This window comes from Humulus lupulus, chromosome 4 (genome assembly GCF_963169125.1).
Source record: "Humulus lupulus chromosome 4, drHumLupu1.1, whole genome shotgun sequence".
NCBI lineage: Eukaryota > Viridiplantae > Streptophyta > Magnoliopsida > Rosales > Cannabaceae > Humulus > Humulus lupulus.
Window position 1 is genome coordinate 238,959,400 of NC_084796.1, and position 23,821 is coordinate 238,983,220.

At 37.3% G+C, this 23,821-nt stretch overlaps 3 long non-coding RNA genes across 3 annotated transcripts; all 3 read left to right on the forward strand.

The window, feature by feature from the left end:
* Window positions 1–3,452: 3,452 nt before the first annotated feature.
* On the forward strand, window positions 3,453–4,185 carry LOC133829467 (uncharacterized). The gene is made up of 3 exons (XR_009891795.1): window positions 3,453–3,565; window positions 3,744–3,814; window positions 4,124–4,185. It is a non-coding gene; the product is annotated as an uncharacterized LOC133829467 (long non-coding RNA).
* A 300-nt stretch (window positions 4,186–4,485) lies between these two features.
* LOC133829468 (uncharacterized) lies at window positions 4,486–5,058 on the forward strand. Its single transcript, XR_009891796.1, has 3 exons — window positions 4,486–4,583; window positions 4,661–4,729; window positions 4,834–5,058. It is a non-coding gene; the product is annotated as an uncharacterized LOC133829468 (long non-coding RNA).
* Window positions 5,059–8,730: 3,672 nt separating this feature from the next.
* Window positions 8,731–9,664, forward strand: LOC133829469 (uncharacterized). The gene is made up of 3 exons (XR_009891797.1): window positions 8,731–8,777; window positions 9,143–9,247; window positions 9,405–9,664. It is a non-coding gene; the product is annotated as an uncharacterized LOC133829469 (long non-coding RNA).
* The last annotated feature ends 14,157 nt before the right edge of the window (window positions 9,665–23,821 follow it).

Sequence of the window (23,821 nt, forward strand, 5' to 3'; positions counted from 1 at the left end):
AGTTTTCTTCGACCTATAGGTCGGTCAAGCATTTAATGCTCATACTAATTAGATCTAATCATTTTGGTCTGCGTTAAACACATTAATGCCACTCTTGACTCTTAAGCCAATACCATATGACCAGTGCTTAGTACTACTATCGATCATGACTCATAAGTCAAGACTTTACGACCAGTACTAACACCAATGTCGTTTCTGACTAATAAGTCTGTGTCGTTCACAAATAAGCAAAGTTGCTAGGAATTTACAACGCAATCAAAGTCCATATATAGAGAACTCAACATGCCTCATCAATAACCATGCATGTCACATACTGGGTGTAGTTTTCTTACCTCTGATTCGAGCGTGAAATAATAAAAGAACGACCCTTGAGAACGATCGGTCCTTAAGTCCCTTAGCGATCACCTAATCATAACCATATATGAAATCCCATCAACAAAATAAGTAATAAAAGGTTCTCGGACCAAGACCTAGCCTCTGAGACGTCGTATCCTACTAAACCAAGTTGTAGGAATGATCCAGAGGCCTTAGGTTTGAGTTCCCATGATTAAAACACAATTTTGGCTCAATCTGCCCTTAAGCGTCGCGACCCCATACCTTTGAGCCGCGACCCGCCTCCAAACAGAGATGCCAGCCTCAAGTTGCCTGCACCACATGTTGCGTCCCACCTCCTAGGCATGGCAGCCCCAACGCCCTTTAGCTTTTTCTCTCATCTTCACTAAGCTTGGGCTGCGGCACCCAAGAACAGGGCCACGGCCACACTTGGAACTCAGCCTAAAACCTTCATTTTCCCCATTTTAAAATCCTCCAAAAACCTATCCAAACATAACCAAATCCTAAAAGCAAAGTTCCCAAAGATCCCAATGGCCAATAATCATCTAAACCCGAGGCTCAAACAACTCAAAAACTCAGCCAGGGCCAAAAACTCAACACATAAAATCTAATTCAATGCTTAGAAACTCAAAAACTCAAAACTTAAAGCTTGGATTACCTCTGATTGAGCCATTTCTCTCTAAATCCTTCGGTTAGAAAGCTTCTAATCTTCCCTAGAATTGCTATAACTTGATCCTCGCTTGAATCCGAGTCCTAAAACTCAAGTTTCCTTCGAAAATGTGATGAATAGTAACAAAGAATAACGGGAGAAAGAGAAAAAGTGTTTGAATGTATTTTCCTTCTGACAGGTTACTTCAAGCTTAAGTAACCTCAAGTAAATCCTAATGCTCGGGGTCCCAAAAATTCCCCTGGTGTTAAAATAGTCAAAATTCCCAGAATTTCCTCCTGATCTCACTAACTCCCAATATATCATCAAATAATCATTCTCATTACCCAATATCCCGGTAATTGACCCCGTTGTGACAAAACCACTAACTTGCTTCCTAGGATCGTCTCATGCCGAATAGCTCAAACATATACACTTAATAATGTGGTCTCACCCATATATCACATACATGCGCATAAATATACGATTATGCTCTTAATTGCCAAATTTACAAAAATGCCCACTACACTAAACACCCATTACCATAACACATCATTATAATACTATTTAAAAAGAGTTATGGTATATTTATATATATATGTGTGGGAAAAAAAGGGCGGTAATTTATTTTGGGAACCCGCCTGCCTTATACTTTTTTACTAATTCCTTCTTCTTTTTCAGAAAATCCCCCGTTTTCTTCCGTCTCTGAAGTCAATCCATGCTTCAGCTCCGACCACCTAACCACCATCCTCACAACCATTTTTCTCCAAGCCAAGCTCTAAATCTCAGGCACCCATGAACCCAACCCCCAAACCAAGTGACCCCAGGTGCGAGCCCATTTCTGCGTGCCTTTGACCCAATGCGACTTCCATTCGCGAGCCACCACCAAGCGCGATTCTACACCCGTTCCGCTGTAGAGCCCCGAGTGTGCACCAAGCTGGAGCTTGAACAATCCTGAGCTGCAGAGGAAGAAAATGGTGGCTGGGTATAAGGCTTACGCCGTTGAGGGGTATATTTGGATTTTTTGTCTTGAATGATGCTTGAATGAATAGTTTACCGTTCCTTACCAAAAATTTTAGATTTTAGTATTCTGATTGTGAAATATGTAGATATAGTTTTGGAGGTATATAGTCAAGATCCCTTCAAGATATTTTAGCTATATACAATCACAGATTAGTATTCTGATTGTGAAAGATGCTCACTAACTTGTTACTTTTCTCATTTTGGTGCAGAGGGGCAGTGGTTGTATCTGTCAAGAATCTTGTTGGATTTGGGCTGATCAATGCGGATGGTAGCTGGTCGCGTGAGACCAAAAACAAAACAGAACATCTTCCTAACCTAGTAAGTAGCTTTAAAAATCGATGCTTTCTGAATAGAGCTTTTTAATTTCAGTACTTTTATATGTCAAATGCCTTTGCTTATTGCTGACTTTGGTTTAGTTTAGTTTGTTGTTCACTTTACTTGGTTGTTTATGTGACACTCATGCTAGTTGCTTCTATCTTTTTTATTACTGGATTTTACTGGTTTCTCTTAGGATGGGGATTTTACTGGGTGGTGGATAACTTATGGCTATCTAGAAGATGGAAGATTGAACTTCTGAAGATGCAAAATAATGATACAGTGTTTTTGTTTCTTGATCATTCTCACCAAGTACTAAGAGGTTGTTTTTGCTTTTTTTTTTTCTTGATGCATTTATCAGTTGGGTAAGCAGGGTCTTGGATCCAGAAGGCAGTGCATCTGGAGATGTTGTTACATCAGTTAAAAGGTAGGCTCTTATTTGTGATTTTTGTTTACCTATTTATGTAGTTTCTTCTTTAATAGTTGGTGTAATTTGTTTTAAAACTCTATGTCTACTCTTTCATATAGGGGCATATGGGCAATGATAGCAGTTTTTCTCGCTTATTGCTTGCTGCAAGCCCCATCATCGTAAGTCCATTGATATAATTTGTTCTAAACAAACTTTTTTCTTTGTACAATTGCTTAATTGGTTTTGTTATTCTATTCTTCTAGCATATCATTGTACTCAGCTACCTTGATTTCAAGATAGAATTTTGGTTTTTTGTCAGACTAAGTTATCTTCCTTCAACGTTTATTTTGTCTCCCTTTGATAGTTTCCATTTGTAATCTATTGATAAATGTTTGATTGGCATGCTTAATAATATTAACCATGAAGAGAAGAGTGACTGGTAGCAGTAGTTTAAAAAAAGTCCTTTATTGGGAAGTTTTTAATTTAGTCACCTTTCCGTGTAACTAGTTACGCTATACAGAATAACGATAATATTTTATGGATCTTTAATAATGATTGTTATATAAAATATGAGTTTCATAGTTCACTAGGATTTTTCTTATTTTCTAAGAGCTAATAATTATTCTGTATTAGTATATGTGTGTGTGTGTGTGTGTGTGTGTGGTTCGCTCCCTCTTAGTTTTATATGAAGCAGACCAGGGCTGTATTTTTTATCATTCTACACAAGCCTCCTTATTTTTTGGATCTATATTACAGGAATGGATGCTCAGGTGGCTTACGGCTTTCATCATTTACGTAATGAGAAACCTTACCTGGCACAAGGACCAATTTCTAATAAGGTCTGGTTTGTTATCTTATTATGTGAAAAGTCTTGTGATTATGGACTATTACCAATGATTTTTTAGAACTAAAATTGTTATTTGGATATTTGTATCTTGATGTAAATGTACCCTGCTGGAAAAAAGGCACAATGCTTATTTATTTTACCAGCTAAACTCTTCTAATTGATCGTCACAGCTGATCTATTCTGGTTATAGTTGCGGTCAAGGTTGGTTCTTTACACCTTGTACAAGTGATCCACGATTAAGGTGAAATATATTTAAGTTGAAGCAGTTTGTTTTGTTAAGAGGGTTGTTCTGCTTTATGATTTGTTGTTTGCTGATGGCAATAATTTATCAGCAAGTAAGATTCCACTTTGATTTAATTTTATTCTCTTATGCTTTTCTCCTTCTAAAATTACTGGGGCTCAAGGGGTGAAAGCACAAAGCATATTTTTAAATGCTTCTCTCCTGTTGTGGTTGATAATTTGTTCAGAGTTGTAGTCATTAAGAGTAACAATATTCTGCCTTGATCATTATCTATATTTGCTTACACATCTTAATACTTTTTTGGCTCAGGGGACTAACAAATATTTTAAGGCTGCATGTCAAAAAGGTCAATTGCTCAGAATGGGAGCAAATTACTATTCCGCCAAGGTACGTTTGTGAGTTTGTTTTATTTGTAATATAATTTTATCTGGCAATGTGTTTCTTCTTATTCTTCTTAGATAAGTACCATCTCTATCGCTAAGTATTATCATCATTTATACTTTTTTCATTGATATTCTTATTCTATAAATCTCATTTTGGGCGAGTAAGTATTTCACCCATTTGAACTCAAATAGATGGCACTTTTATTTATTTACTTTTGTTCTGTTTATGCTAATACTGTAGTTTTATTTTCTAATCTACCTATAAGGAGAAAAACATAATTATGTGAATGTGACTTTCAATTTTCTCCCTTTGTTTATTTTTGTCCCTTGGTTTATTTAGTAAGAAAAAGATAGAAGAGAGAAAGTGTTGGCTCCGTAGATTTGAGGTATGAAAAGGAACTTATATAATTTTCTTTGGAAATAGATGGTGAGTAAATTCTTAAACCTTTTTGTTGATTTTCAGCCTGGTACTCACCTGGACCAAAAAAATTCTAAGCAAGCTTTTCCCTTTTGGTTTGCTTTTGTTTCTTTGGTTAGTATTCAGATCATGCGATGAATGCTATCATTGATTATGATGTGCTATCCTTTTTGTTTTTGTACTTCTTTTCACATGTTTTTCTTCTTAACGTTATCCAGCCAAAAGGAGAGGACACTGATGTCAAAAGAGATGATCTTGCAAGGGCTCTAATGGTATGATGTAATTGAATGTGATGCTCCATTGTTATAGTATTTGTAGGTGTTGAATTTATCTATGCTCTTTGTTATGATCTTCCAGTTACCAAACTTTATCATTCTAACAATGGAGCACTTGTAATGCCCATGGTAACCATGTCGTAATTGGCATAAAGCACTTGTAAATTTCATGGTCTAGTCTATCACATAAAATGGGAAATTATCTTTCTTTCTTTTTTTTGGCATTCTCTCATCTGCTTGAATTATAAATCATTCCTTAATATTTACACGTATAGTTCTATGGAATCTTTTTGCATGACCAGATTATCTTTATTAAGTTATTCTAATTTGTTCTTGCTGTGATTTCCCCCTTTCATGTTTCCAAGTAGTGGTTTTCTCTATCTGGATTCCTATTGCAATATTATTCATTAGTTTAGCATATGGGTACTTCCTTAGGGAAGATAAAGTATATATGTGTATATATATGTATTTATATTGGAATTGGTGAGCACAATAAGAAATTTAATAGAAGTAGAAAACTGTTACAAGATGCATAGGTATTTCTGGTGAAGATGACTTATGAGTGTTTTTAATCAAGTGAGTAATTTCTCTTTGGTGCTTGAACCAAATTTATCATAATTTTTATTTTTTTTATTTTTTGATGATTTGAGCCTTGAGACAAGCTGGGAGGAGCACTTTTATACTTGCCATAAATTACAAGGGTTGTAAGAGCACGTTTATACAAATAACCAAATTGTAATATTTTTTTGTTCTGTAGGTTGCTTTCTCATCAACACCTCTTCTTGAGCCATATGTCATTCCCTTGCTTCTTGAAAAACTCTCTTCTTCTCTGCCATCATCAAAGGTTGGTGCCATCACAAAGAATTTATATGATTACATAGGCAACAGAATTAATTTTGTTGTTGTAGAAAGTATATTTGTATCAATTTTCATGCTGACTCTTTATGTATTTTCTTGAATTCCTGAATGACTTGTATTTTCTTTAACACATTGCTTCATCCTTCCTAGTAGTACACATTGCTGCTCTGTTAAGTCCAGACCTCATTTGATGCACTTGCTATTTTTTTTAATGTTACATTTGAAGTCTGTTAAAATAGCTAAGATAAAAGTGTGTTGGCTTGGTGTGATTATGTGTAAATTTCCCTGTCAATTTACTTCAGGAACTTTCATATCTTATAAAAATTATCTATACATATGCATACACACTTTCAAAACTTGCAAGCCTACTGGAACACATTATGCATCTTGGCCACTTTACAGTAAGTTAAAGTCACTAATTCTTATTGCAGAGCTTGGTGATTTGTCATTTATCACAACTATTTTTTTCTAGTTTTGTTGATTAATGACTTTCATAGTTTCTTCTTTGTTTTTGTAAGATTTCTTGCTGAATTATGATTGATTTGGAATTTCCAATCAATGTGCTTTATGTTTGTTTCGTGACTGTTCTTTGGGTGGCCATTATTTCTATCGCAATGGTGGTTTCATGCCATTTTATTGAATTATGATATTTGCATGACAATGTCTTCTTCTTTTTGAATGTTTACAAGTAAAATGTGCTAGAATCATGTATGTTTCTTTTACTTATTATTATAAAAAAAAATTTGCCTTTTTTATTTATTTGTTTGTTCTTTACTTGTGGTTTAATAATATAGACTTGTGCTCAGTTTTAATATCTCTATAGTTCATTCTAGTTAACTAGGAGAAGTGGTATTAGTGATGTGACTCCATATTTTTCCTCATTTATTGTGTTTATTTTTAATATTTGATTATAGATGCTTGCCTTATATTGAGCTCTAATTTCAGAAAATAAGAGAACGTCACTGGTTCTATAGCAGGAGTTTACATGACCAAACCATTGTTTGATTAGCTTATATTTGATTATACTCTGTTTGATTAGCTTAATGGTCCATTGATTGTGAAGAAAACATAAAAACTAAATTCTTCTTTTGCTCATTTTGGATATAGCATGCTCTCTTTTATGTTAGTAGACTTCCAAATCTTTGAACTTAGAACCTTCTTTGTTTACTCTATGCAAGTAGGATATGATCTTCTGATCCAAACCAATAGTAATTCAATCTAGAAGTTAGTTGTGGGCTTCTTACTTAGGGATAGTTCAAAAGTGTTCTTCTTCTTTGTATTTTTTTTATCTGAAAGCATGCTGTATAAACTTTATTGCATGGTCCTCTCTTGATGATGCCTTGTCTTCTGTTTTTATAAGTATTTTTTCATTGTAACAAAAGTTGTCTTTGAGTTGTTCCTTGAGTCACTGCCATGTGCATCTTGTTCAATACATTCAGTGACTTGAAGGTATGTCCTTGTTTGACTTCAGTTGATTATGAATAGTATTGTAAAGTTTGGCAAAAATGCAGATTGATACCACTAGTAATTTTGCTAACTTTGAACTTCTCTTTTGCAGCTTTTTTTTGCTGACTTTGAACTTCTCTTTTGCAAAAATGCAAAAATGCAGACATATGAGTAAATTGAGTTATTATTGTAGCTTTTTTTTAATCAGCTTTGGCTGACCTCCAGTTTTGGGCTTTTATTTTGCTTGTTTCTTAGTTTTAGCTCTCGGACTTGGAAATTGTGATAATCAAGCTGTGACCCAATTTTTGTTTAAATCCTTTGATGCTTTCCTCATATTCATCTAGATTTTAGGATTCTCATCTTTAATAGCTGAACTTTTTTTTTCTTTTGGCAAAAGTGACATGTTTTATGTTATATTTTGGGGCATGTTATTGTTTAGTTGAAGGTGAAAGGGTTTGAAATACAAAGAGAATTCCCATTACTAATGGAATAGTAGTCTAATTTGTAATTAAGGCCTTTATATTGCTTCATAATTTACTGTCATATGGGAACAACAACAAAAGGCTGGAAGATTTCATAATTTGTAATTTACTGTGGTAAGATTTTCTGGTTGTGTTATGCTTCAATGAACTTTGATTTATAATATAATGGAAGAACTTTATTAGAAGCCGAAATCGGACACAAGATGATCTGAACCTCATTTGATAAACTAAAGTTAATACATGATTTTTCTGCTTCTTTGGCACAATTATAGACACCATTTTATTATTTTTTCCAATTCGAAATGTTGACTTTATAGATAATAGAATTGAATCTTAGGGTGACTTGTGATCAACAAGTTGCTTGAAACGGGTCTACAAGATCTGTTGCTGTTCTTTTACTTTTAGATGTTGCTCTTCTTTGTGTGTACGAACTTTGAGTTGTGTATGTTACAACTGGTTCAGCAATTGCGTATCAGCAATTGCCTTAGCAATTAACCTGCTCTTTATATGTAGAATGGTGTTTAATGGTACATGCAATTCTCTTGTCTGAATTTTTGGTCATTTGTTTCTATGTTTTCTGCCTTTGCAATAGCAATTGAATCTATTATGTGCAAGATTTATAGTTTGCCACCTATTATGGGCCACAGAAAATCTGTTTCTTATTGCAAAGTTTTAATATTGATATTTCTTTCCATGCTTATTTTTGCATGACGAGAGCTAATTTTCAGATTAAGCATGCCCAGCATCTTACACCTGGGACTGCAGACCAGTTTGGTGAATTAGGGATTATTGCTTCAGTACAGGTTCATCACAGCTCTCTGTTGCACTCTAGTAACTTACTGTAACATTTAAGGTTGAGATTTGAATTAAATGTTGGTTTCTGTGTGTGATACTAGATATGCATTTTTTTTTTAAGAAACTACATAATTTAACAATGAAGTGTAGATAATCACTACAACAAAGTGAAGTAATTTTCACTTAAGGTTCTTATTTTAATACTTTTCCATAAAACTTGTGTAGAATTTGGAAATATCTTGTCTTGAAAATAATTTGGATATGAGACTCGGTGTAGTCACCAAAGAAACTAAACCTGGTCTAACTGTAAGTCTTCTTCTATATATCATATTAACTGAAAATCTAGCTTTCTAGAGACTACAGAGATATTGATTACTGCTAAATTATTCATGTTATATTATAGGAAGATGACATGCTATTTAACTGAAACTAATCTAGATTTCTGATGAACTCTTAGAATCTTGTGCAACTGGGATATCTAACTGAAACTAATCTAGATTTCTGATGTTTTGACAATACTAATTAACTAAAAGCTTCTGCAGAAATACCTGCTAGGCTATGTGTTTTGCTTTAATAGGCATTGAGTGTGGTAAATACTGTTCTTTTCCTGTGTACTATGTTATGTTTGTTTCTTGCCATGTTAATGCTCTTGTCTCTTATCATTTGCCCAGGGTTGTTGAGATCATCTGCACTTTGGTCAGGAAATTATCTCTTAATCCTAATAGTGCTGCTATAATGGCCATGGGTGTTAACATCTTGGCAAAGAGATTGAAATGGTAAGCTAATCATAGTTGAGTTGCTCATTTTAGTTTGAAACTTTATGAAGTTAAGCATAAGTTTTATACAACAATGCTTATGGTTTAAGACAATTAAAAAAAAACTGCACTCTATATGTTTTATATATTTCTCTAAAATGGCTGGATCCTTTTTCAGATTGGGGTTCTTGATTGAGTTTCTATCCCATGCTGCCATTGTTGGGTTCATGGGAGGAGCTGCCATTACAAGTGCCCTTCAACAGCTCAAAGGATTGCTTGGCATAAAAAAGAATTTCACAAAGAAGACAGATATTGTCTCTGTTTTGCGCTCAGTGTTTAATTCAACCCACCATGTTGTAATATGATTTCTTAAGCCTAGACTAGTAGACTAAATATTGTAATTACATTTGAGTAATTAATAAAAATCTATTTATGCTACCTTATTTGGCTTCAACTTTCATATTTGTTTTCCTAGTTTTGTGCAAATAAAAAAAGATTATGTTTCTCTAAGCTAATATAACACATGTGCTATACTAAAGTGTAGTATAACACAAATAATGTGTTATACTAAAGTATAGTATAACACAAAAAATGTATTATACTAAAGTGTAGTATAACACAAAAAAAATGTTATACTAAAGTGTAATATAACACAAAAAAAGTGTTATACTAAAGTGTAGCATAACACAAAAAAAGTGTTATATAATCGACTATAAATAACATAATTCAACACTTATCTATAAATTAAAATAACACAGAAATTGTGTTATCGTTGACAGTACAATAACACATCTGTATAACACTGATAAAGTGTTATGTAAAGTACCCTGACCTACGATAACATAGTCGGTCTTAACACATCAGAAAGTGTTATCGTATGTTTTGATAACACATTTTCGGTGTTATTAAAAGCATTTTTTCTTGTAGTGGCTGTTGGGTGTACAACCAAAGTCCCACATTGGCTAGAAATGGGAAGGATCTTGGGTATATAAAGTTGGACACCATCTCCATTGGAATGAGGCCTTTTGGGAAGGTGCCCAAAAACAAATTAGTGAGGGCTTAGGCCCAAAGCGGACAATATCATACCAATGGGGAAATAGATGGTGTCCAACGGTCCTTACAGTGGCCATTCTAATAAGAAGTGGACCCACATGCATGCAATTATCATCATATAATAATATAACTCACATAATCATGCATATAATCACTTAATCGCATATTAAATAAATTATGGCCCTCCTAGCCCCCTAATCCAGGCACTAAGCCACATTAGGGAATTTGGGTCGTTACAATTTATGTGAGCATGGAATTTAATTGCAACTCACTGCACCTGGAACGCCACAACAAAATGGTGTTTTAGAAAGGCGAAATAGAACCTTATTAGATATGGTTAGATGGATGATTAGTTTCTCATCATTGCCTTTGACATTCTGGGGTTATGCAATAAAATGTACTCTGTACATACTCAATATTGTTCCATCTTAGTCTATTAAGAAATTGTATATTGGAATTATGGAATGGTTCTAAACCTAGTTTATGCCATTTTTGTATGTGGGGTTGTCCTGCACACGTGCTTAAAGGAAAGACTGGGAAGTTGGAATCACGTACTGAAGTGTGCATGTTTGTAGGATATTCCAAAGAAACAAAAGGCGGTATATTTTATAGTCCTAGAGATAACAAAACTTTTGTATCTACGTATGCTACTTTTTTGGAGCATGACTATATAAATATCCACAAACCTCAAAGTAAAGTCGTACTTGAGGAAATGGTCTCAAATAAACAAGATGCAATGGCAAGAGAATAACGGTCAGAGGATATTGTAGTTCTAGTCGGAACAATAGAGAGCTTTGTCATAGTGGGAGGGTTGGTAAACAACCAGTATGTTATGAACATGAAGTTCAGATGCTTATGTTTGACACAAACAAAGATGATCCATTGACTTATAGAGATTCAATTGAAGATTCTCCTAAAGAAAAATGTTAAACGCCACGGACCTTGAAATGGAATCGATGTATTCCAATTCTGCCTGAACTCTTGAAGATCCACCTGAGAATGTTAAACCTATTGGTTGCAAATGGATATTCAAGAAGAAGAGAGGATCAAATGAGAAAGTAGAGAATTTCAGAGCAAGGCTAGTAGCAAAGGGCTACACACAGAAAGGAGTTGAATATGAAGAAACTTTTTCACTTGTGGCCATCTCAAATCTATCTGCATACTCTTATCCATAGCTGCTTGCATGGATTATGAGATTTGGCAAATGGATGTTAAAACAGCTTTTCTGAATGGCTATCTTGACGAAACAATTTACATGTCTCAACCAGAAGGGTTCAAAGTTAAAGGTTAGGAGCAAAAAGTTTGCATGCTTCTTAAGTCTATTTATGGACTTAAACAAGCTTCGAGATCTTGGAATTTTAGATTTGATGAAACAATCAAAATGTTTGGTTTTGAACAAAACGTTGATGAACCTTGTGTTTAAAAACAGATCAAAGATAAGATTGTGGTATACATTGATGATATTCTACTCATTGGGAATGACATAGAAACATTATCAAAAGTAAAGAATTGGTTAGCTGAGCAATTCCAAATGAAAGATTTGGGAAAAGCCAAATATGTTTTGGGAATTCAGATCTATAGAGATTGAAAGAACAAAATTTTGGCACTATCTCAAGCAACTTATATTAATAAAGTGCTAGAACTCTTTGGCATGCAAAAATAAAAAAGTGAACTATGCCTACCCGATTAGGAGTTAAATTTTCTATAGAACAATGTTCACAAACACCACAGGAAGAGGAAATGAGACATTGTCCCTATGCCTCTATAGTAGGTAGTCTAATGTATGCAATGTTATGCACGAGACCTGACATCTGTTATGCAATAAGGATAGTCATTCCTTATCAATCCAATTCTGGATTGAGTCATTGAACAACAGTAAAGAATATTCTCAAGTATCTTAGACATACTATGCTTGTGTATTCAGGTGGAGAGCTGAACCCCACTGGATCTATTGATTCTGATTTTAAACCAGACAAAGATAGTCAAAAGTCAGCATCTGGATCAGTTTTCACACTTGGAGGATAAGCTATAGTTTGGAGAAATATTAAACAATCTTGTATTGTAGACTCTACCATGGAAGTCGAATACATAGCAGCTTGTGAAGCATCTAAAGAGGTTGTGTGGCTCAAGAAGTTCTATATTGATTTTGAAGTTATTCCAGGAGGACACCACCTCCAGGCCTTGCGCGATCCATATTGGGGTGCCTGGGCGGAAAGCCCCGGGCTCCACGGGCGCTGACAGGCTGGCGGTGTCCTCGGGCTCCTAGCCTACACCCACCCTAGCTAGAATCGAGACTTGACTATCTTTAGGGTTCTGACGAGTCTTCTTAGGTTTGGGAATAGGGTTATCGTCAACCTTACTTTTTCCACGGTCTTGTGGCATAAGTGGGGTTCCATCTCCAGCTGGGAGCATGAGTGGCACCCCAGCTAGCGAATCTCGCATCATCTCAGCTAGGTGCTCGGGAGGCACATCAGCCGGAGCGACAGGTGGCACACCAGCTGGCTGCCTAAACAGTACTTGACAATGGGGGTCCACTCTGTTAGGTTAATTTTTAGCTTAGTTTTTTATATTTTTTAGGTTATGTTTTTAGTTATTTAGGATTGTTTTGTGGAGATTTACTCTTGTTTTCTTCTTGTTTCAGGTTTCAATGGTCAAGTTCATAATATGAAGTCAAATGAGAATAAACATGTTAAATATGATGAATAAGATGGATTTAGTGTTGAGTGTGGATTATCAAGATATTATGTGTGGAAAATACCACATTAAAGATGCTCAACACGAGTCATTTATGCTTTGTAATACAAGTCTAAGACTTTAAGCCACATTTTGACCATGATTTCTTCATTTTCTAAAAACACTTATATAAATACAAGTTGTAGAAATTTATCTTATCTTTCCATATATTTTTTAACCATTCCATTTGGAGTTTATATCAAGGGAGTTATGATCAAAATACAATGAGTTGATGTTGCAGGCTGTTCGAAACGAGTTTCAGTTTTATTCTGTACAATTAGTGCCTCAGCGCAAATATATAGCGCCTCTGCACTATCGAAGTCAGAGAGCACAGTTCCAGGAAGTGTGAAATAGTGCCCCTGAGCTACGATCCGTACGATTTTCGTAAAAAGCAAGCAAATGGCATTTTTATGGGGGCAAGATGGTCTTTTCAAATAGAATCACTAGGGTTACTATAAAAGCTTAATTTTGAGCAATTTACATCACTTTTAGCCACTGGACATCAAGAGGAACTTGGAGATCAAGACTGGAAATTTCTTCAAGAGTTTTTCTTTTCTTCTTTTTTAATTTCTTTTTCTTATGTTCTTTTCCGAATCAATGAATGTTATAAATCTAGTTATGAACTAATTTTATTTTCTAGGGTTTTAATGTAGTCTCTTGATACTTTATTATTAGTTAATGCAATCTCTATGATTTCTTTTTCTTCATTGTGATCTATTCAATTTTGTGCTTAATGAATGTGAATAATTTGACGTCGTTATTTGCATTACTTATGAATTTAATTCAAAATCTGAGAGGGAGAGTTAAATATGATATAGTTGAATAGACATAGATTCTGATATAAGACGAGAGTAGCTATATGGTTTGTGTAGCTTTTAGGATTTCTATTCTTAATGCTTGCCTTATATTTGGAATTTATCACAAAGATGTAGAAAATTCGCATATAGTTTGAGAGACTTATATATCTTAATAAGAATATAGATTTCTTTAATAAGTCTACTATCACGATAAGAGAAAGAATAGTGGAAATTGCAATAATAAAGTGGATAGATGATGAAATTAAATACCCTAGGTTTTCATCCATTGAATTAATTTTCCTTTTATTTGTTTATGTTATTTGTTAATTGTTAGATTTGTCAATTCTTGTTTCTGTTCGTGATATTCTTGAATCTAAGTTTTATTAGCAAAATAGAATTGGGAAGTTAATAATTGATAGTTAATAAAAATCTTTGTGGGATGATACTCTACTTATTATCTCTATTATTACTTGTCTACGATTGTGTATACTTGCACATGGGAATTTTCGCAACACACTCGTAGCCCTTGGGTCTCCAGAGGAACCCTCATTGCATTAACCATCTCCTACAGGGCAGTGATCTTACACGCTTGGGTGTCGATCTTTTGTTGTTGAGTGGCAACTTGGTCATGGACGGCCACCACTACTAGTGTCTCATCCGCGTCCATAAGATGAGGATATTCCTCCTCATAGTGTTCACCGTCTCCTCCATCGTCCATGCCATCGTACTCGGTATTTTTGACATAGTCTTCCACCATATCAGGGTAGTCTTGCAGCGGCATGTGACTGGTTTCTCCTCCCTCAGCTGCGACGTGAGGGGCGATATCTTCTGGTGCATTCCTTCGAGTGGTCACCATGATTGTTCTTCAAGCTTCCTTCAAGCTCTCAATGAAAGCACCAAAATTTTGACTATCTTTTTCGCTGTCAACTTAATCTGAAAGATTAAAGGAAAAACAAGAAAAGAACACAAGATTATATGTGGTTCAAGCTATAAAATAACGTTATTCCACGAGTCTCTGTTATTTAGTGGGTTTGAAGCTTGTAGTAGCAAGCTTCAATGGTGATTCTCAGGCAGCGTATATATTGCACTAAGTTACAGAGTTTCTCTCTCCAAAAACTCGAACCCTTTACAAGGAGATACCCCAGCCTTATTTATAAAGGTTGGGGACATTAATATTAACCATATCTCATTAATTCAAGATCCCCTATCCTGGGGTATTAATGTGGAATTAATACACAAAAGAGTTGCACAAACAAAGGCTACGGCCCACGCGGATTCTACAGGGCTCGTTGCAGAAAGTCACATACCAACTTTATGGGGAACATATTTGTGACTATCAGGGTGAGGCGCAAGTTTGCCCATGTCAGGCGGCGTTGTGGTCAATTGTTAAGTGTACGAACTTGAAACCACTAATCAAGACTCCCCAAAAGTTGTCAGGTGATCCCTTGGTGGCCCACACATCCAGCGACTGACACCTGACATCACCTCCTGGCCCGAGGACCAGGATCTTGGACTTGAGGAATGGCCGAGTGAGAAGGGTCCCTCGGGGCGTGAACTCATTTCGAGACATCCATGCTCGGGAAACTGGCTCGGGACGTGGCCTCACCTAGAGACATCCTCACCTCGAAGGGAGACCTCGGGGCATGGCCTTACTTGGAGAAATCCATGACTACACAAGACGGGACCACATCCAGGAACTCGCACCCCGAGAAATTCCTTCCCTATAGCTAATTACTCCTAATTGCCACTTGTCGGACGACCAAAACACGAACAACACTATTTATTCATGAATAAAATAGTCACCAACATTGTTGACCATGATTTTTGCCAACGAAGAGTAGACGACAAACGGATAGTAAGCCTTGAATAGAAAATAACGACACAAATAATTTTATAGTGGTTCAGCCTCAATTTGTTGGTAATAGCCTAATCAACTTGGAGCTGTGATATATGAAGGACTTGAGCCAACTGAGTTTCTCAAGTGTAAGTAGAAAAGTACAAAGTTTCTCTCTATAGAGAATACAAGCTCTCTCTCTAATCTCTCTCAGAAAATGCCCCAAGAATGCCCCAAGTAACAGTCCCAAAGTCTCCAAACTAGAGAGTTTTTTCCAATCTCTTAGAAAGATCAGCCCCCCCCCCCCCCCCCCCCCAACAAAAAAAAATGATGCCATGAGCCCTTTATTTATAGGCTCATGATCGTACATGAGAAATATCCCATTTTGACGGGGTCTTTGGTTGTTTCAACCAACTTTAATTAATAAAATAATAAAAAATTCAAATTGCAACAATATAGCTATTACTTCAGAATATCTAAGAGATGCGCGCGGTAGTTACAAGCGATTTGGGTTGAAGTTGTTACAGAGGCTTTATTGAAGAGTCACTGGACGGTTAACTTCTGAGATTCTGATCAGTCCGATCGACCAAATCCATTCCCCGATGTAATGGGTCGGCTATATCACATTATTGAAGTGACTGGTCGGCAAAAACACATTACTGGTCAGCCCAGACACATTACTAGTCGGTTAAAAACCTTAACTGGTCGGGAAAATCACTTCCTGACCAGCAATATCACAACTCTGCAAGTCAACTTCCAATCTTTGCACTTCTTTAGTCAACACATTTATTCACTATTAATGTGTCATTTACTGACCATGCATTGGCACTTGTCCCGTCCGATTGCCACATCATCAAACAAAATTTTGGGGATAACATTTGCCCCCCATGTTTATTATATGATTTTCTCATATGATAAACTTTTCTTCTAACATCTTGCAAAGATCCGCAGTGAATTTAATAATTATTATGTCTTAAAATTCCAAAAATGACCTTTGGCCCTCTCTCGCCTTTTCCAAATAAAGGCACAATTAAATTTTTCAGTCCACTAAAAGGGCAGTTACTGATTTCTCAGAAAGTAGGATAAAGGGATACACAAAAATGAGGAGTTGAAGACTCCCTCCTTTCCTATAAATAACCCCATTCTTGCCCCATTCTCTTACACTAAAACAAGCACCATAAAAAAAACTCCTCCTTGTCTTGACCAACTTCTTCATCAAGGCTTCATGTCTCTCCAAGCAATTTTAAAGGAAACTCTCAAAAAACCCAAAGCTCTTCCACCCATTTGAGTAAGTTCTCTCTTCTTGATCTTTACTTTTAAGCATTTTAAGTTTTAAAATTTTGCACAAAATCTTGTTAGAACATGCACATGCTAAAACCCCCTTTTGGAATACATTCTTGGAATTTTTGTGATGAATCTTTGTAAAATAGAGATTTTGTGGCTGATTTTGTGTAGTTTAGGCTTTGGGTTAGTCAATTATTCCTTCAATTTCATGAAATTTTGAAGAAAAGATGATTTCCCATTCAACATTGTATTTTCGGGTTCATGGGTTTAAGATGAGCATTTGATATTTTCTTGAGACTTGTTGAACTTTTGAAAGTCCACTCTTTGATCTTGTTTGCACACCCCAAGATTAGGAAAATATGTTAATGCTCATCTTTATGCCCCATACCTCTTAGTCAGTCGGACTCCACTTAGTTCATAGTCGTTAGGACATCTTTAGCTCATTGGAACCCAAATATCTTCTCGTCGGCACTCTTTATCTGCTCAAACAAGCACCTAAGCTGCTCAGACACACTTACTGCCGCTCGAACACGCCCCTAGCTGCTCGGACACACCCCCTAGCCACTCGGATGCACGCACCTAGCCACTTGGACATTCACCTAGCCACTCGAACGCACGCACCTAAGCTGCTCGGACACACTTACTACCGTTCGGACATGCCCCCTAGCCACTCGGACGCATGCACCTAGCTGCTTGGACGCACACACCTAAGCAGCTCGGACACACTCACTGCCACTCGGACACACCCCCTAGCCGCTCGGTTTTGCATGCTTTTAAGCTCTCGGGCTTGTGCAAAAACTTTAAGGTTCATGCATTTGAGCACCAAAAATTTCTGATTATTATAGTTCCTCTCATACATTTTTATCTGGGCAGTAAAATATTTTTACTGCTCAGAGAAAATATTTTACTGGTTAGCAAATATTTTTTTTTCTTTTCATTCATTTGTTCATATTTGTTTGGTTCACTCACCTCCCTGTATTTTTTGTAGATGAATCGTTTCGACTACAGGGGAGGTGACAACCATACAAACTCCAATTCTTCATCTCCTAAATCAAGCGACACTCCTCAAAGCAGTGATTCTTCATCCAAATCTCCTAGCAACCGTACTCCCTAGGATCGCCTTCACCGTCTCAAGAAACTACTTCCTCGGTCATCTCTATACTTCATTTACGAGGAGCAGTTTCTCAACAATCAGTGTCAACATCCGCCAATGAGGGTAAAAAAATCCAATCGAAGAGCGACACAAAAGGTAGTGGAACGCGATCCAATAACTAGAGAATACTTGGTAAAAGAAGCTCAAACTGAAGCTTCTTCAAGGCCTCCTCGCCAAGTCCGGAAAGCTGATAAACCCAGGAAAAAGGCTACCCACACTGTGAAGGAGTGAATGTGATATGTCCACAACCTCACCAGAGAGCTAATAATCTTAGTGGAGCTTATTGCGCCTGGTCTATATACCATGTTTATGCAGGAGCTATTATCCATTTGCATTCTTCCTTTCGGTCAGTAGCAGATTACTTCAATGTCTCTCCCTTCAAGATAGCTCCAAATGGAATTCAAGGATTGCCTGCTCTATACATTCTCTACCACTTCAAGGGCTACAACCCACCTACTCCTCACAACGTGCACTATCTGTTTTATTTTAGGACTAACCCCAGCCACAAGAACACAGCTTTTTTCCACCTATTTCATAGGCAAAAAGGGGTTAAGTACCTTCATGGTATCGCTCATAAATCAAATTCTAGAAAATATTACACAGAATACTTTCTTACTTCAGATATTAGGGCCAACAACTTTGCTTTTACGCATGTAGACCATTTTCATCAACCTTTACCGACCAGGGAAATGTATTCCCGAGCAGAATAACTTGCTAACATGCCCACAGAAGAGAAAGATGTCAAGGAGTTGGTCATCTTGGAAAACCTTCAATTGGTGGGGTTGTTACCAAAAAATCAAACCATTATAGAAGGTAGTACTACTGAAGAAGCAAACACAACCGACCAGTCAAATGTTGATTCTGAAGTAGTGACTCACCAACTTTCTCCTGAACTATCTCCCCAGTCACGCCAACCAGGTGATCTTATTATTAGGCAACCTCCTCCTGAAGATCCTCGTAGACATGCCTTTCCTACCAAGCCTGGGAAGGGAAAGAACATTGAACTCCTTAGAGAAGACATCTCATTGTCTGATGATGAAGACGACCTTCTCGACGAAATTCTAAATTCAGGTTTTTCTACTAATAGTAACCATAGTTTTTCTTGTTATGGATAGCTTTTTTTGGAATGATTGTGTGAAATCTGTAAAGTCATGTGGTCATAGTAAATTTTTCATTTACTTATATTTATCTCCCATTTCCACTGACCAGTTTTGTGCTTCACTTTTTTGCAGATCCAGACATGTTTAAGCAATTCAACGTGTCCTCTGCCCAAAAGAGGAAACCTAGTGAAGGTAGTAGCTCAAACCCTCTGAGCAAGGTCATGAAGACTGTATCAACCAACCAGGGGAGATTATCTTACCAGCCTATCTCTATCCCACAATTGACTCTTGCGTCTATTCCTCCTTTTGCTAGCTTAACAACTACCCGACCGGCTGACCTAAGTGAGTCCTTTCACATTGCTGGTGAATATGGAAAGGAATTATTAGACCACACTCTTCATCATGCAACAACAACTCAAACCTTTGATACTTTACCCTGGCACAATGTTGAAGTTGTCCGGCAAAGAGGCATTGCTCAAATAATGAGTGTAAGCATCTTATCATCAAGAGCTCATACTTTCCTATTAATTTCTCTTAATCTAAATAGTTTTATGTTACCTATTTCAGGGACTTATCACTATCAGTCATGCTCAACACCGGGCAGTAGACTATAAGGAGTTGATTAAAGCCTTGAATGATCAATTGGTGGAATCTCAAGCGAAGATTGAAAACTTGACCTAGTCTAAGAAACATCTTCAAGACAAGACTGAACAAGCAGAGAAAACAATTGTTGACCAGAATAGAACCTTGACAGAGTTGATTGATGAGAAAACCAAGCACATCCAAACCATCAAGACATTGACCGACCAGCGGGAGAAAAATATTCAAGAGATTGAAAAGCTGAAATCGGACAAGGAAACTAATCTAGCTCGTTATGAAGAAATCTGCTTCAACTGCTTCTACCATATTTGGAAGCTAAACTGTGACAGTCAGAATCCCGTGATCCATAAGAGGAAAGACCGGGTAAGCTGTGCAATCCCACATCGCCTGGGGAAGGTCAAGTGTAATGATTCTAAGACTGTGTAGGTATGGGACTACACAGTTGAAGAGGGCTTAAATAGATTGATGGGTACTACCTATATCAGGAAGGTGCATCTTCTTTTCGGTAGCCCATCACTTGAGAGCTCCAAGTTAACCTTGGCCTGGAGTAATCTAGGGATGGGTGACCTCCTGGGAAGTTTTCCCAGGAAGTGTGCGAGTGAGGACAAAGCACACTGGAAAGACTTGTCTTGGTTTGTAGGGCTAGTCGTCATTCCAAAAAGTAGCCATAGTGACATGGGGCGTCACAAATGGTATCAGAGCCTTGACCCAGCCGGAAGTGTGGCCGATGGGGACGTCGGGCCCGTATGGGGGTGATTGTGACAGTCAGAATCCCGTGATCCGTAAGGGGAAAGACCGGGTAAGCTGTGTAATCCCACACAGCCTGGGGAAGGTCAAGTGTAATGATTCTAAGATTGTGTAGGTATAGGACTACACAGTTGAAGAGGGCTTAAATAGATTGATGGGTACTACCTATATCAGTAAGGTGCATCTTCTTTTCGGTAGCCCATCACTTGAGAACTCCATGGTTAAGCGTGCTTGGCCTGGAGTAATCTAGGGATGGGTGACCTCCTGGGAAGTTTTCCCAGGAAGTGTGCGAGTGAGGACAAAGCACACTGGAAAGACTTGTCTTGGTTTGTAAGGCTAGTCGTCATTCCAGAAAGTAGACATAGTGATGTGGGGCATCACAAATGGTATCAGAGCCTTGACCCAGCCAGAAGTGTGGCCGATGGGGACGTCGGGCCCATAAGGGGGGTGATTGTGACAGTCAGAATCCCGAGATCCGTAAGGGGAAAGACCGGGTAAGCTGTGCAATCCCACACTGCCTGGGGAAGGTCAATTGTAATGATTCTAAGACTGTGTAGGTATAGGACTACACAGTTGAAGAGGGCTTAAATAGATTGATGGGTACTACCTATATCAGAAAGGTGCATCTTCTTTTCGGTAGCCCATCACTTGAGAACTCCATGGTTAAGCGTGCTTGGCTTGGAGTAATCTAGGGATGGGTGACCTCCTGGGAATTTTTCCCAAGAAGTGTGCGAGTGAGGACAAAGCACGCTGGAAAGACTTGTCTTGGTTTGTAGGGCTAGCCGTCATTCCAGAAAGTAGCCATAGTGACGTGGGGCGTCACATAAACAAACCTCTTAACCTTGACTTTCTTTCTGATGAAGCAAAGGCTGAGGAGCTTGCTAAATGTGAAGCCAAGGCTGCCGAGGAGGCAGCTCTCCTAGCTGGCACTATGCCTGCCTCTCCTGTTTTATCCTTCCGACCAGAGGAGGTCCCTGATGTTGAGGACGGTGTTGACCTACCAGGAAACAGTCTACTCGACCAGTGAGCATTTTTGTAGTGTCTCAAAATATTTCTTAGCTAGATAGTAGTAGTATTAGCTAGTAGTAGCTTGTAGTATGTTAGTTTTCGTGGATTTTGGTTCAAGCCAGGATTTAGTTGGAAACTCATAGCAACAGTTATAGATTTTATAAGTTTAACCTATAGTTTAGAAATATTAATTATAACATAAGGTTTGATTAAAGCTGGTCCAACAAATATTATTTATTATAACCTAAGGTTTAGATAGAATTATTAAGAGCGTGACACTTGTCACAAGCATGTTTATTTAAGGATTTAAGGATTTTGGATGAATAATTTAATAAAGGATAAATCTAGAGGCTCTAGAACCTTCCAGCAGTTGTTAGGATCATGTTTTACTCAGTCAAAGTTGTTTAAAAAAATTCAAAATATGATGAAAGAGTGAAAAAATGTGTTTAAAATATCAGCGTATGCCGATATATCGCAGCTATAGGGGTCGATATGTCGCCTGCGAGAGATACAAAAAATATATCGACTTCACACGAACAAAACCACAAAGGCTTAGGGCATAGGCTTAGGCGATATATCAACCCTTGGGTCAGCTTTTGAAACATCATGGAATCCGAGCTAGAAACAGCCCTGAACCACTTGGACTTGCTCTTGAATGTTTTTGACCGAGTTCTGGGCATCTGTTGAAATGAAAATTCAAATATTTTCAATTTATATTCATTTATTTATTAATTTTAAAAGGGGTTAGGTTCACTTCTTGAACTCTATAAATAGGACCTCGTACTCATCGATTTCATTCATCATTCAAGCATTCATCAGAGTATCCAAGCGGCTAATGTAACGCCCTAAACTCCAGGGACTATTACGGTGAGCATTTTAAACAGTGTTAAACTCACTAATTGAGTCATTTGGCCATAATCATGTAACTAAGTATGATTAGCGGTTTAGGAGTAAAAATTTTGGTTAAGATATAACGTTTCACTAAAACTTTTACTATATACATTGGGATCCTAGAAATATAATTTAAAGGTTAATTACAAGAAAACATTTACAACCAGCCGACCTAAGCGAAAAAATAAGGTTTAACCCTAGTTCCTCTTTAAACCCTCGGTCGTGGCGGTCGAGCAGCCGCATATGTACACATCATCACCTAAGCCCTTCAACTCAAGGATGGTCAATATGCTCATGAACAGTAATAACATGTCGCTAATTCATAATGTGCATGCCTAGCAATAGTATCCCAATTCACGCATGCAAATAAGTCCAAATAATGATGGTTGTGGGCCATGCCCTCGTGTATGGATGACTATCAAGTCAATCCTAAACAGATGAGTGATTAATACTGGAGGTTCCGATAACCATGCTGGGGCTTATAACCCTAATCAGATGAGTGACAAAAGAGTAAGTCACTAACGTGGGTTCCGTTCCCTTTACAAATAAGTGATTATGTCACTAGCTTAAACTGAATAAGTGACTGATAAACAAGTCACTAACATGGGATCTGCCCCTTTAATCATGTGACTTATAAGCAAGTCACTATCATGGGATGTGCACCCTCAACCATGTGACTACACGGTCACCTGGGTCTTCTGACCCTGGCTCTAAGTAACTAGTCATAGACTAGACAAGCGCTTTTTAGTTTTCTTCGAACTTAAGGTCGGTCCAGCATTAATGCTCATAGTGAGTCATTCAATGCAGATGTCGTTAAGATCTAATATTTTATCGGCTCTACGTTCATGACGTTTATGCCGCTCCTGACTCTTAGGTCAATAACACACGACCAGCGCTTAGTACCGTTGTTGAACTTGACTAATAAGTCACAGCTTCATAGACAGATCTGACACCATTGCTGATTCTGACTAGTAAGTCAGTGCCACACACAAGTAAGCAATGCTACCAGGCATTTCTCATATGTCGAATATCCGAATACGGGGCATTCAGCATGCTTACTTAACAATTGCTAGCATAATTAGGATCATGCACAAACACAGAGACTCAAGCTCTTATCAATCGCATATTTAACATTCATGGCATGCCCTAACCACATGTTTCTCATGCATCACATGCATCACATTTAAACACTTGACATGCCTCAATAATAACCATGCATGTCATATACGGGGTGTAGTTTTCTTACCTTTGGTTCGAACGAGAAATAACAAATGAACGAACTTTGAGAATGATCGATCCTTTGATCCCTTTAGTGGTCACCTAGTCATAACAAAATATGGAATCCCATCAATAAAATAAATCATAAAAAGGTTTATAATCTAAAACCTCACTCCC